The sequence below is a fragment of the Camarhynchus parvulus genome, chromosome 2, assembly GCF_901933205.1.
Source record: "Camarhynchus parvulus chromosome 2, STF_HiC, whole genome shotgun sequence".
In the NCBI taxonomy this organism is placed as follows: domain Eukaryota; kingdom Metazoa; phylum Chordata; class Aves; order Passeriformes; family Thraupidae; genus Camarhynchus; species Camarhynchus parvulus.
This window is the reverse complement of record NC_044572.1, coordinates 66,189,641-66,200,769: the sequence shown is the minus strand read 5'-3', so window position 1 is coordinate 66,200,769 and position 11,129 is coordinate 66,189,641.

The following is an 11,129-nucleotide window of genomic DNA, read 5'->3' as shown; positions in this document are numbered from 1 at the left end:
ATTATATTGATCCTTAAATCTAGGTTAGAATTTAAAACAATAGCAATTTTATATGCTATTTATAAATATATATTATAATATTATAATACTACAATACAATATAATATCTTTATATTATATATTATATTATTTCTATAGCATAACATGTTTTTATAGTAAATATTAATTATATACATATAATTATATTATATATAACTATATATAGTATTTCTATTATTAATTATTATATTATGTCTATTGGTAATGATATTAATTATAATGATGTTGATTTCTATTAAAATTTCAAATAATAATTTTTGCATATATATATGTACATATGCACACATACTGCAATGAAGCTTTTTGTGCAATAAATGAATGATGAGAAGGCACATGTGGTGGCACCAGCCTGGTCAGTAATGGTGCTGTGCCTCTGGGAGAAAGCCTGGTCCCCGAGGTTCTCAGTCCCAGCTCCATGCCTGACTGGAAAGGGGTCTCCATTCCCTTGGCTTGGTTCCCTTACTTCTGAGGGAAGGGAACAAATGGATGCTCACACTGCTTGAGGGTTTTTGAGCTGCAACAGAGTAATGATAATCAGTAAATAGTAATAATAGTAGCAGCAAATTATACAACAAGGAGACCAGTACGAAATAGCTGCAAACTGATGTAACATGGGAGAAGGGGGCTGTATTTCATGGAATCACAGAATTATTTGGAGTCGAAGGGAGCTTAAAGATCATCTACTTCCAAACCCCTGCCATGGGCAGGGATACCTCCAACAAGAAAAGTCCCATCCAACCTGGCCTTGAACACTTCCAGGGATGGAGCATCCACAGTTTCTCCGGGCAACCTGCTCCAAGGCCTCTCTACTCTCACAGTAAAAGAATTTCTTCCCAATATCTAATCTAATCTAAACCTATCCTCCCTCACGTTAAAGCCATTACCCTTGTCTTATCATTCCATGCCTCTGTAAAAAGTCCCTCTCCAGGTTCTCTTGCAGGCCCCCTTTGGGTACTGGAATGCTGTTCCAAGGTGTCTCCAGAGCCTTCTCTTCTCCAGGCTTGACAACCCCAACTCTCTCAGCCTGCCTTCATAGGAGAGGTGCTCCAGGTGTCTCAGGATCTTTGTGGCCCTGCTGTGGGCTTGTTCCAACAGGTCCATAAATTTCTTGTGTTGGAGGTCCCAGGGCACTTCTATACGTGCTTCAATTTTAATTATTTTCAGTTTAGATTTGAACTTCAAGTCCTTGAGCTTGCGATAGTGAAGTGGGTAATAATCAGGGACTCACCTTGTACATTTTTATGAAAAACTAAATAATTCATCATGCACATGTGCATGCAGACACATATCTGACCTTTGTACCTGCAGTGGTCTGTGCTGGTGTAACATCAGGACTCAAACCAGCAAGACAGGCTCCTCCTGGCACTGCTCTTCTCGCTGACAAGCTGCTGCTTGCAGTCAAGTGCCCGGACAGGCAGAGCTCGCTTCAAATCTTGTCTCCAGACTCCTTCTTCCCCACATCATCCCACCACTGAACACTTCACTCCAACATCACCTCTTCCACAGGACTAACACAAGGAAGGACCTGGCTGTGCTGCCCATGTACTTGTGTAACATCCATCTCATTTCCTGGGCTGTTTTTTGCTTGGAGCCTGAGCTGACTGGTTGCTCAGCTCACTTTTATGCTACAAAGGCCATCTTTAGAGCCAGCAAGAATCACTTCTTAACCCCTCCCCCCCTCCCCCAGAAAAAAAAGAAATTAAAATTAGAGATGTCTTTTCTTTGAAAATCTTTAATTGCTTTCTAAAGCTATTATCTGCCTCAAAATTACTCTTCAAAAATTCTTTATTATGTATACATGAAACAACTACAAAAGGATCAAACTACACTTATTCCCAAGCTAGAAGAAAGGGCAAACCTAGAGTCTCCAGAAAAGTAGCTAATCACTTGAATCAAAATTTAATATCAAATCACTAAGATTAAATACAAAGCAGTAACCCTTTTTAAAACAAAATTTCTTTCTGTGGTGTTCAAATTAAGTCACTGACTAATTACACATAAAAAAAAAAAAGAAAAAAAAAAGACAAGTGCAGATTACTTCCCTCTTCAGCATATGAAAAAACTCAACAAACCCCCTAAAGGAAAAAGCAGTATCAGAAAGGGTGAGAATGACTAATTCTCAGACCTTTTGGACTACAAATGTCGATACAACCAGGTGAGTTGTCTAACCACAGAAAGTACCTCCTGTTGTTAAGAGAGCTGTTTCTTTTCCCCAAGAGTGTATTTTTGATCTGTTTTTTCTCTGTACATTTACCATACTTAAAAATAGACATTTAAATTACAGATCCTCTTACCTTAATTAAAAATGGACTAATTAAAAGCTATTTTAGAATATTTTTTAATGAACATGTGGAATTAAGGCTTCCATCTATGGTACATACCACAGAGAAAAGGACAGCAACATATCACCACTTTCAGCAGAAATGTGTAATATGTAATAACATTCCCTAGAGGAATAGGTACAGATTATAGCTAAGCTCTTGTGAATTAACCAGAACTACTGTAGGTTAGAACTGCCAATAAGAATAATTCTTTCTCTGAGAATACCTCTTTCCTCTCCAAAAATGCTTATAAGTTTAATATTGCTTATAAAAGTTAGTGTTTCCTGCTTGCTGATTTGAATTTTGATTAAAACTCAATTACTTTCTCCAACACCTCACTCCAGCTCCCTGCTCCCTCTGCCTGTCCCAGTGTAAATGTAATGGAACAGCTGAGAAGGCAAGACCTAGGGCAAATAGCCCCAAGGATGAAGAGCCACCAATATCAACCACTTACGCCTGCTGCAAGTGCTTCTCACTGGCCAGCAGCTCACAGCAACTCATTTTGGGTGAGACCATGCATCAGGAGGTAAAAAACATTAGGAAAGACAAAGCTACAGATGGTAGCTGATGGTTGCAAAGACTGATCTAAACTACCTTCCTAATGGAGAGGAAATTGCCACACACAGCAATTAGCCCACAATGTTTATAAACATGAGGGCTCATCCTTGGATGTCACAGTCATTGCTAATTCTGACTCCCAGTGAATCCTACAGTCCCTGTGCACATAGGCCGTCTCCCAACGTCCTCCAACGTTCTCTTGATCTCAGTTCTGGAAGCACAATCTCAAAATCTTTGCAGAGAAATAATTCTGATACCTCAAACCTGGCCCACTGCCTCAAGTCCCCATGCAGCCAGCTCCCTCTGGCTAAGAGGCATCACCTTATTCCTGGTGGAAGCTTTGACCTGCAGAGGTCAAACAGGAAAAACGAATTATTTATCTACATGTGCTTGGCCAAAGAAAGCCCTTGGTGGGTAGTATGTGCTCAGGGAGGCTGTGCAATGCATAGGTCTGATGTAAATGCTTTGTAGAACCAAGGAACCTAGGACTGAAAAAGACCTCAGAGTGGATGAATTTTAGTCCTCATTCTGCCAGATAAATAGCATCATACAATCCTATTTGTAAACTGTCTCAGCTCTTCTTTAAAACAAGCAAAAGGTCAGAGGTTTTTTTGCCTACCACTCTCTAAAAGTTAGTTCCTTGCCTAGGATTATGAACTTTTTCATAGTCAGCCTATATTTACTTACAGCTCATTCATACCAGGGCATTTCCTGCCAGCATTATCTTTTCAATGAAATACTCTTTTCCCCTCTGACAGTATTTAGAGGTAGCAATGACCTTTCTCTCTTTTGTTCTGCTATTACTAAACAAGCCAGCAGCTCCCATTCCATTCATGCCTGAGTACCATCCCACAAATCTCCTGCACAAATCAGACTGGCAAATAAAAATAATAATTCATCCTCTCATTCATTCCCACACAGCTCAGCAGCAAATATGTGTTCTAACACTTGCACATCTCAGCCATCTTACCCCCAGTGTTAAATGCATTTCAGAAATGGAACTAACATCTAATCTGAGAGTTTGACTATTTTGCAGATGTTTCCCTTTCCTTTCATGTCACAGACAACTACTTCCTCTGAGTGACTCAGACCTGAAAAGGTGATATTATGTATGCATTCAGTTTGTTTTGGGGTTTTTAAATGTCGTTTTCTTGCTGTCAGCTAAAGCAATATGCAGCAAAAGACTGCTCTGCTTGATAGAGTCCAGAAATAGGCATAGCGGGGTTCCTTAGAGCACCAAGGAGGGCGTACAGCCAGCTCACTACTCTGGACTTCAGCAGAGCAGACTTTGGCCTCTTCAGGGATCTGCTTGGTAGCATATAATGAGATAAAACTCTGCAAGGAGCCCAAGAAAGCTGGTTAACAGTAAGGATCCCCTCCTCCAAGTTCAGGGATGATGCATCGCGACAAAGAGGAAGTTGGGCAAAAATTCAAGGAGGCCTGCATGATGAACAAGGAGTTCCTGGACCAAATAAAACACAAACACAAAGCCGACAAAGAGTGGAAATAGGATCAGGTAGTCTCTGGGAGAAGTACAGAGAAGTTCTCCAAGCAAGCAGGGATCAGGTTAGGAAAATTAAACTTCTGAGGGAATTAAACCTCTCCAGGGACATCAAGGGCAACAAAAAGAAAAAAGGTATGTTGGTGATAAAAGGAAGAGTAGGGAATATGTGTCATTTCTTCAGAAGGAAACAACAGACCTGGTTACCAGAAAGATGGAGAAGGCTGAGGGAGCAGAAGACATTTTTGCCTTGGTCCTCACCTGCAAGGGGTCCAGTCACACTGTCTGAGTCACAGAAGGCAAAGGTGGGGATTGGGGGAATATAGACCTGCCCACTGTAGGAGGCCAGGTTCAATCAGCTGAGCCCAACTGACCAGAGGGACATGACCCACCACAGGATGTTGTGCTCATCAATAAAATCTGGGAGAAAGAAGGAGAAAAAGGGAAGTTCAGAATTATGTAATTTTTCTTCCTAAGTCACTGTTATGGAAGATGGAGCCAAACGCTTTTAGAGACAACTGAATATTTTCCTGCCAATTGCAAAGTGTACATGAATCCCATATTTTGCATTTCTTGGGAACATATCTTTTGCTTCACATACTAAACTGCCTTTATCTCAATCCATGAGCTTTCGCACCCTGAGCCTTCTGATTTTCTCTCCCATCCCACTCACAGGGAGTGGTCATGAAGCTGTTTTAGGGGCAGGCCCCCACTGGAGCTAAACCAGAACATTTACCCAAACCAAGATACTTTTTCCAATATTTTTTTCTTTTTATTTTTTTCTCCCCTTCTTGTTTGGGGAAATTTTGGAGTTTTCTAAAACTACCTAAGCTGTACCTTCCAGTCACAGTCAAAGGCTGTACTGAGAAACTTTGATTTAATGCTTGTTCACAGTAATTTGCAGACACTTGGTGTACAGCAGTAAATGCTATTAGAGCACAGCTGGCTTCAAAATCCCAGACAAAACCTGGAAAATCAGAGCAGATTTTACTACATATTCTGTGATGTGATATAAAGCAAAGGGAAAAGCCACTGGGTTGTTATAATGCTGCCATTTGCGTAAGCCAATGATTTACAGCAAACACTAGTTATTTTAATGTGTCATTTGTATCTTGTGTGTATCATTTAACTTACCATGTAAGTGTAGTTTTTTCATTAACTTTCCATTGTTAACTCTGCCTCTAACTCACACACATACACAAAAAGATAAACTCTTATATGCAGCCCACTAAGAGACTTTTAAAGCTCAAAATAGAGCAACTTGTATTTTGACAGCTGTCCTTTGAATCCCAAACTATAGCCCCTCAGGGGACACAGCATTATGTAATTTTAGTGACAGCCCAATTGTCATTCAGTTAGAAAGAAGGATGTTGTGATCTCAATGGAAAAGAAAAGCGATACTGCCATCTGTGAGCTTATAGACCTTTTTCTTTGGTAATTTGTACCTCTCATGAAGGGTTAGGAGTGGAAATTACTACAAGCTGTTGAGTAAAATGACATCACTTTGCCACCCACAAAATGTTACGAGTTTGTCAGCCTAGCAAATGGCACAGCAGCAAGGAAAGAGCAGTCTCATGGCAAGTGAGGGCTCCTCTCTCCGGAGGAAACATATTCTCATTGTGCTGGCCAGCCACTGTCTCTGTGGGACTCTGACCACCGCGGCCACAAACCCCAGATTCAGTGGTTGCTCTCTTCATTGTCTGCAGGAAAATAATATATAATTGCTGGGAATGCTACTCACTCCATGGTCCTCTGATTTTTATGGTTCAGTCAAATGAAACTGAATTTTGTTTTCAGGCAATTTAGTCTCAATTGTAAGTCAGTATGTGGCAAAATTAATAAAGGGAGAAATTCACGTTTGCAATTAGAAGTTGTTAGGAAGAATAGGATAATGTAGATTGAAAATTTCATGGATCATAAAGAAGGAATTTCCTGCTATTAATTCTCCAGCTGCTTTAATGTATTCCTCTTAATGACGGAATACTGGAGGCTATTTTTTTTCCATGGTTGAATTCTCTTCCATTACACTGCACACACCCTCTTAAGTAACCTGCAGCTGCTTTTATCTGCCAGTACAAATGCTGATCCATTGTGATATTTGACACATTACAGAGCCCCTGCGATTTCTCCACATACCCTAAAAAAAACCAACCTGAAGCTCAAGAAGTGGTGGCTGCAGGCATGAGAAGAATTTTAAAATGCTCTGACATATTGAGAAGGTGAGTGAAGATTAGGAGGAGAAAACCCAAAAAGCACATCTGTAGACAAGACTTACTCACTCATAGTTTTTGGCCAGCTCCACATGCTGTAAAGCAAGAAAACTGGTTTTAATTATTTTTTAATCAGCAGTTTCTCCCTGATCTGCCCTGCACTCTTCTGGTGGCTCATAACCAGCATACTCCAATATCCACCCAAAGAAAATTTGGACTCTGATGTTACCCCTTGAAAGCCAGCTGCAATTAAGGGGACCAATAAGAGCAACATTTTTCCCTTCGTTTTTCTCATTTGAACATTGACACCACCTCTCTTTAGTAAAGAAGACCTAAAACTGTAAGGACTGGACTGGGAAGGACTGTAACTCTAACTGACAGGGCTGCCATTACTTAATGTTTGCTTTATACTTGCAGTATGTCACATAATCTAATTTGGAAGTTTTGGAGCACTAATGAACTTCTTTTCCCTGCAAGAGCTGATGTCAAATGCAGTCTTCACAGCTTCAGAGAAGCAAAGAGGGATGTACAGACATTAGAAAATTAAAACTAACACCCAACCTTTTAAATTGGAGCTAGCTGATTTGGATTTAAACACAAATGCCTTCATTGTTTGCACTTCACTCCCTTCAAAGCTGGCTGTTCTTAAGAGCATGAGAGCAGCTGTAACCTGCTCTGGCTGGCAGATCCCACCTGAGCCTGGGGAGTGAATCAGGGACCACAGAGCACACACCACACTCAGCACTGCAAAATGTTACCCATCAGGGAGCAACCAGGCTGCAGGGGAAGGAGTTCTCAGAAGGGGCCATCAATATTTACACCTTTTTGCTGATAGATTTACTCATGGCAGGTAAGGCAAAGGTCACCAAAGGTGCAAATATTATAGAGGATGCTAATGTCTTGGTAAGCTGGACACTCTAGCAAAGCCAAATAAAAAGTCTTGTGTCGGGGTCTCTAGCTGGTCAGAGCGACCCTGAGAAAAGTTTGAAAGTCTCTTTTCCCAGTCCGGTGCTTGAAGGAGTCAGAGCTCTTCATTTCTCGATCTCAAGGTTGTTTATTGTATCTTATCTATAAAATTCTTTTCTCCTGTCCTGCTGAGGTCCGCTCAGCCAGACAGCCAGAGGCATTCTGCCTGCCCCTGGGGCAGTGTTATCTTTTTATACTAAAAACTCCATGTACAATATTTACAATTACTTTCCAATACCTATCACCTATGTTAGTCAGTGAGCTTGTACTCTAAACCAATCTAAAAGTGCAAACATCACAGCAGAAGATGGAGGCCAAGAAAAAGAAGGAGAAAGGCTGGACATGCCCAGATCCCTCCATCTTGCCCCCTGAACCTCCATTCTAGAAAACCTCAAAATCTACTTTTTCACCCTGTGATAAATTCACTATCATTCTACTTAATTTTTCGTGACTTACAGATCTTCATCTAAGGTTGGTAACTTGCTCCACTGGTCATAATCAAAACCACAGGCATTATGGGCTCTGTGCCAGGGTCTCTGAGACCCCTGGCAGGGGTCTTGGCTGCTCAGGACAGCCAGAGTGATGTTCTGGGTCCTGACAGTCTTGTGCTTTAAAATAAGGGATCATGCCCTAATCTAGGGAGTAAAGGATGGTGTTCAGGAGGCAAGAGCTTCACAAGGCACTTGGGAAGCATTTGGCTACACAGTGAGATGGTCAAAGACCGAACATGGTGGGACCTTTCCCTAGAAACTAAAGAAGGGAAGGGAGAGTGCTCATGGAAAAAGAAGGCAGGAGAACAGTGTTGAAATGGGAAATAATAATGTCGCAAAACTCAAGAAAAGACAAAACTTTAGACAAGACAAAGTCATCAAGCAGGCCAAATGTAGCAGAAAAACCTGCCAACATTGCCCTGAACACAGAGAGATGTCCCCAAACTCTTTGGAAATTGGTATAACTGTATTTCTGAAGACACAAGGTGTTGGCAGATAGCAGTGATTAGATATAAATCATTTGGCTAGACAATGATTTAGTCAAATTAGGTCTTTCTAGCTCACCCTGAGGGATCTGTTCAACTCCTGCTTGGTGAGAAAAACATCAAAACATGATGCAGGTTAAGCACTGTCTTCAACAGGTTTTTTACTACTACTCCTTTACAAGATGGGAAGAGGGGCTGTGGTAGGATCTTAGGAAGTTTTTTCAGATGCCTTGTGACCAGTGCAGTTTCATCAGCTTTTCTGCCATTCTCCTGTGTGTCCAAATTGTTCCTAAACAGAGACTTCTGTTTTAGCAACACTGGCTGTGTCCCTGCCATTTCAGCTTGCTCTAAATTGCTTTAGCTATCACAGAATTTGGAATCATTATTCTTAATGAAAAAAATTGCTTTTTTTTGTAGACAGAATTTAATCTTATCTCATTTCATGAAATGGGACCATATTTCTAGTACATTTGGTTTGCTAGAAAAGTATTAGGTGTCTGTATTTCTGACCTAATCCTTGGGTAAATACAACTAAATCAGTGACTGTAGTTTTAGGCACTCAGCTAGGGAGAAATTAATTTTCTGAGCTGATGTTCTCAATGAAAATCTGAGGTACCTCAAGCAGTTTAACAAAACTTAACATGCTGTATTTTTTGTGAGGGCTCAGTCTATGTGATAAAAAGCAAACCCTTCCTTGACTGCTATCTTGCCAAGACACATAGACTGTATGTGTGCCTACTGGTAGAAAACATTAAATAAGTATTTTCCCTTGGTGCAAGCTCAAACATGCTTAGTTAAAGCTCTGCATGTAGAAAAATTAAAATACAATTACACAGATACACAGTTTTATAATTAGACAGTTTCAGCTCTATACATTTTGAACAACTTAGATTTTATGAAAACTCTTATGAAACCAACCACACAAGGGCAGCTACTCTGAAATTGCATAGTTAACTATTCTTTCTCTTCCCACTTAGATTCTGAAAATGAAGGAGAGACAATCAGTTATTCACACATAATGCTGAAGTCATCACTGAGGCACATGGACTCCAATGTGGTATCCCATGGGAAAACAGCAGTAGCTTGCAAAGAGGCTGGAGCAACAGAAATTACTGATGACATAGTACATCCTACCATCAACCTTTGAACAATTTAATCTATTTTTTTCCTCCATCTCAAGCAGAACAACATTCCCTTTGATCAGAAACGAGGAAGTACCAAGAGTAATCTGGGTACATTCAACCAGTGCATAAACCCACAAAAATTCCTCTTTCTGCGAAGCCACCATAACTGAAAACCCTTCACCAGGGAGTACTGCCACTTCCTCATGCTCTGTTGCAGGTCATCATATTCCTCTCAATGACAGCAGGTCACCAGGAAAAGCCTCTCTAAAGTTTCATTCTCTATAAGCCTTCCAGGTAAATAAAGTGCCTTTCCCCCCACTTCTTCTGCTACTCAACTTTCTGTTTGAAAAAGAGGGAGGGGAGAACCTCACTCTGTTTTTACAACGTTAAAAATTAATGTATCCTCACATATCACTTACTGAACTTATATTCTATATGCTGATCAATGATTTCATGTACTCAAAACCAGCAATTGCCTCAGGGTCTGATTTTCTGTCACACTAAAGGACTCTCAACCTCTTCAAACAGCAGGAAAAAAAAGAAGCCATAACTGCTTGCTTTTCATGTGTACAAAGCACTGTGTGGAGTCCCTGATGGCAAACAGATCATATCACTGAGTCAACAACACAATGTAGGTATTTAACAGCCATTCCTGCTGGCACAGGGCACAGGAGGCAACAACAAACCAAGTGCCCTTCTCACACTGGAAAGGAAGGAAAACACCTTTACTCTCACACCAGCAAGACACCCTACACAGTGGATAAATATTTAATTCAAATTACTAAGTTAAGTTCAATGAATATTAAATTCTTCAGGAATATTGACTCAACTTTGAATCATTGTCTCAGTTTTGCACTGTGCTCCACAAACATTAGGAAAATAACAGGCAAGGGCTAAGCATGTTTTGGATGATAAGGCCAGGAAAGAGAGGAAACCCAGGGTTAACATGAAACACTTGTTCACTTGACAGACTCTTCATTCAGATATAATGAATCCATTCTACATAAGTGTAAATGAATTCCATTGTAAATCTGAAATTACTCAAGCAAAGAACAGGGCTGTGTGTCCTGCCTACAGAGTACCCTTGCTTCAAGGTATTGCAGTGAAAACAACCATGAAGAAATTTTTGACATTCACCATTAAAGCTTATGTGCCAAGGAATGTTTCTACTTAGAGATTCATGTGATGGACTTCCTTTGATTGGAAATATCTACCTGGTTCTAGGACCTGACAAAGCTTTGAGCAAAACAACGGATTTCAGATTTTGAATTAACCACCTTAAAATGATGGGGCATAAAAAAATTCATGAAACCACCTTTTTCCTCCATGTGTGAATGAGATGGACCTGCATGCATGCTGCCTGGAAAAAACATTTGACCATAGCATGAGAAGAGAAAGACATTTTGGCTGTGCCTCACAGCATACAGGAACTAT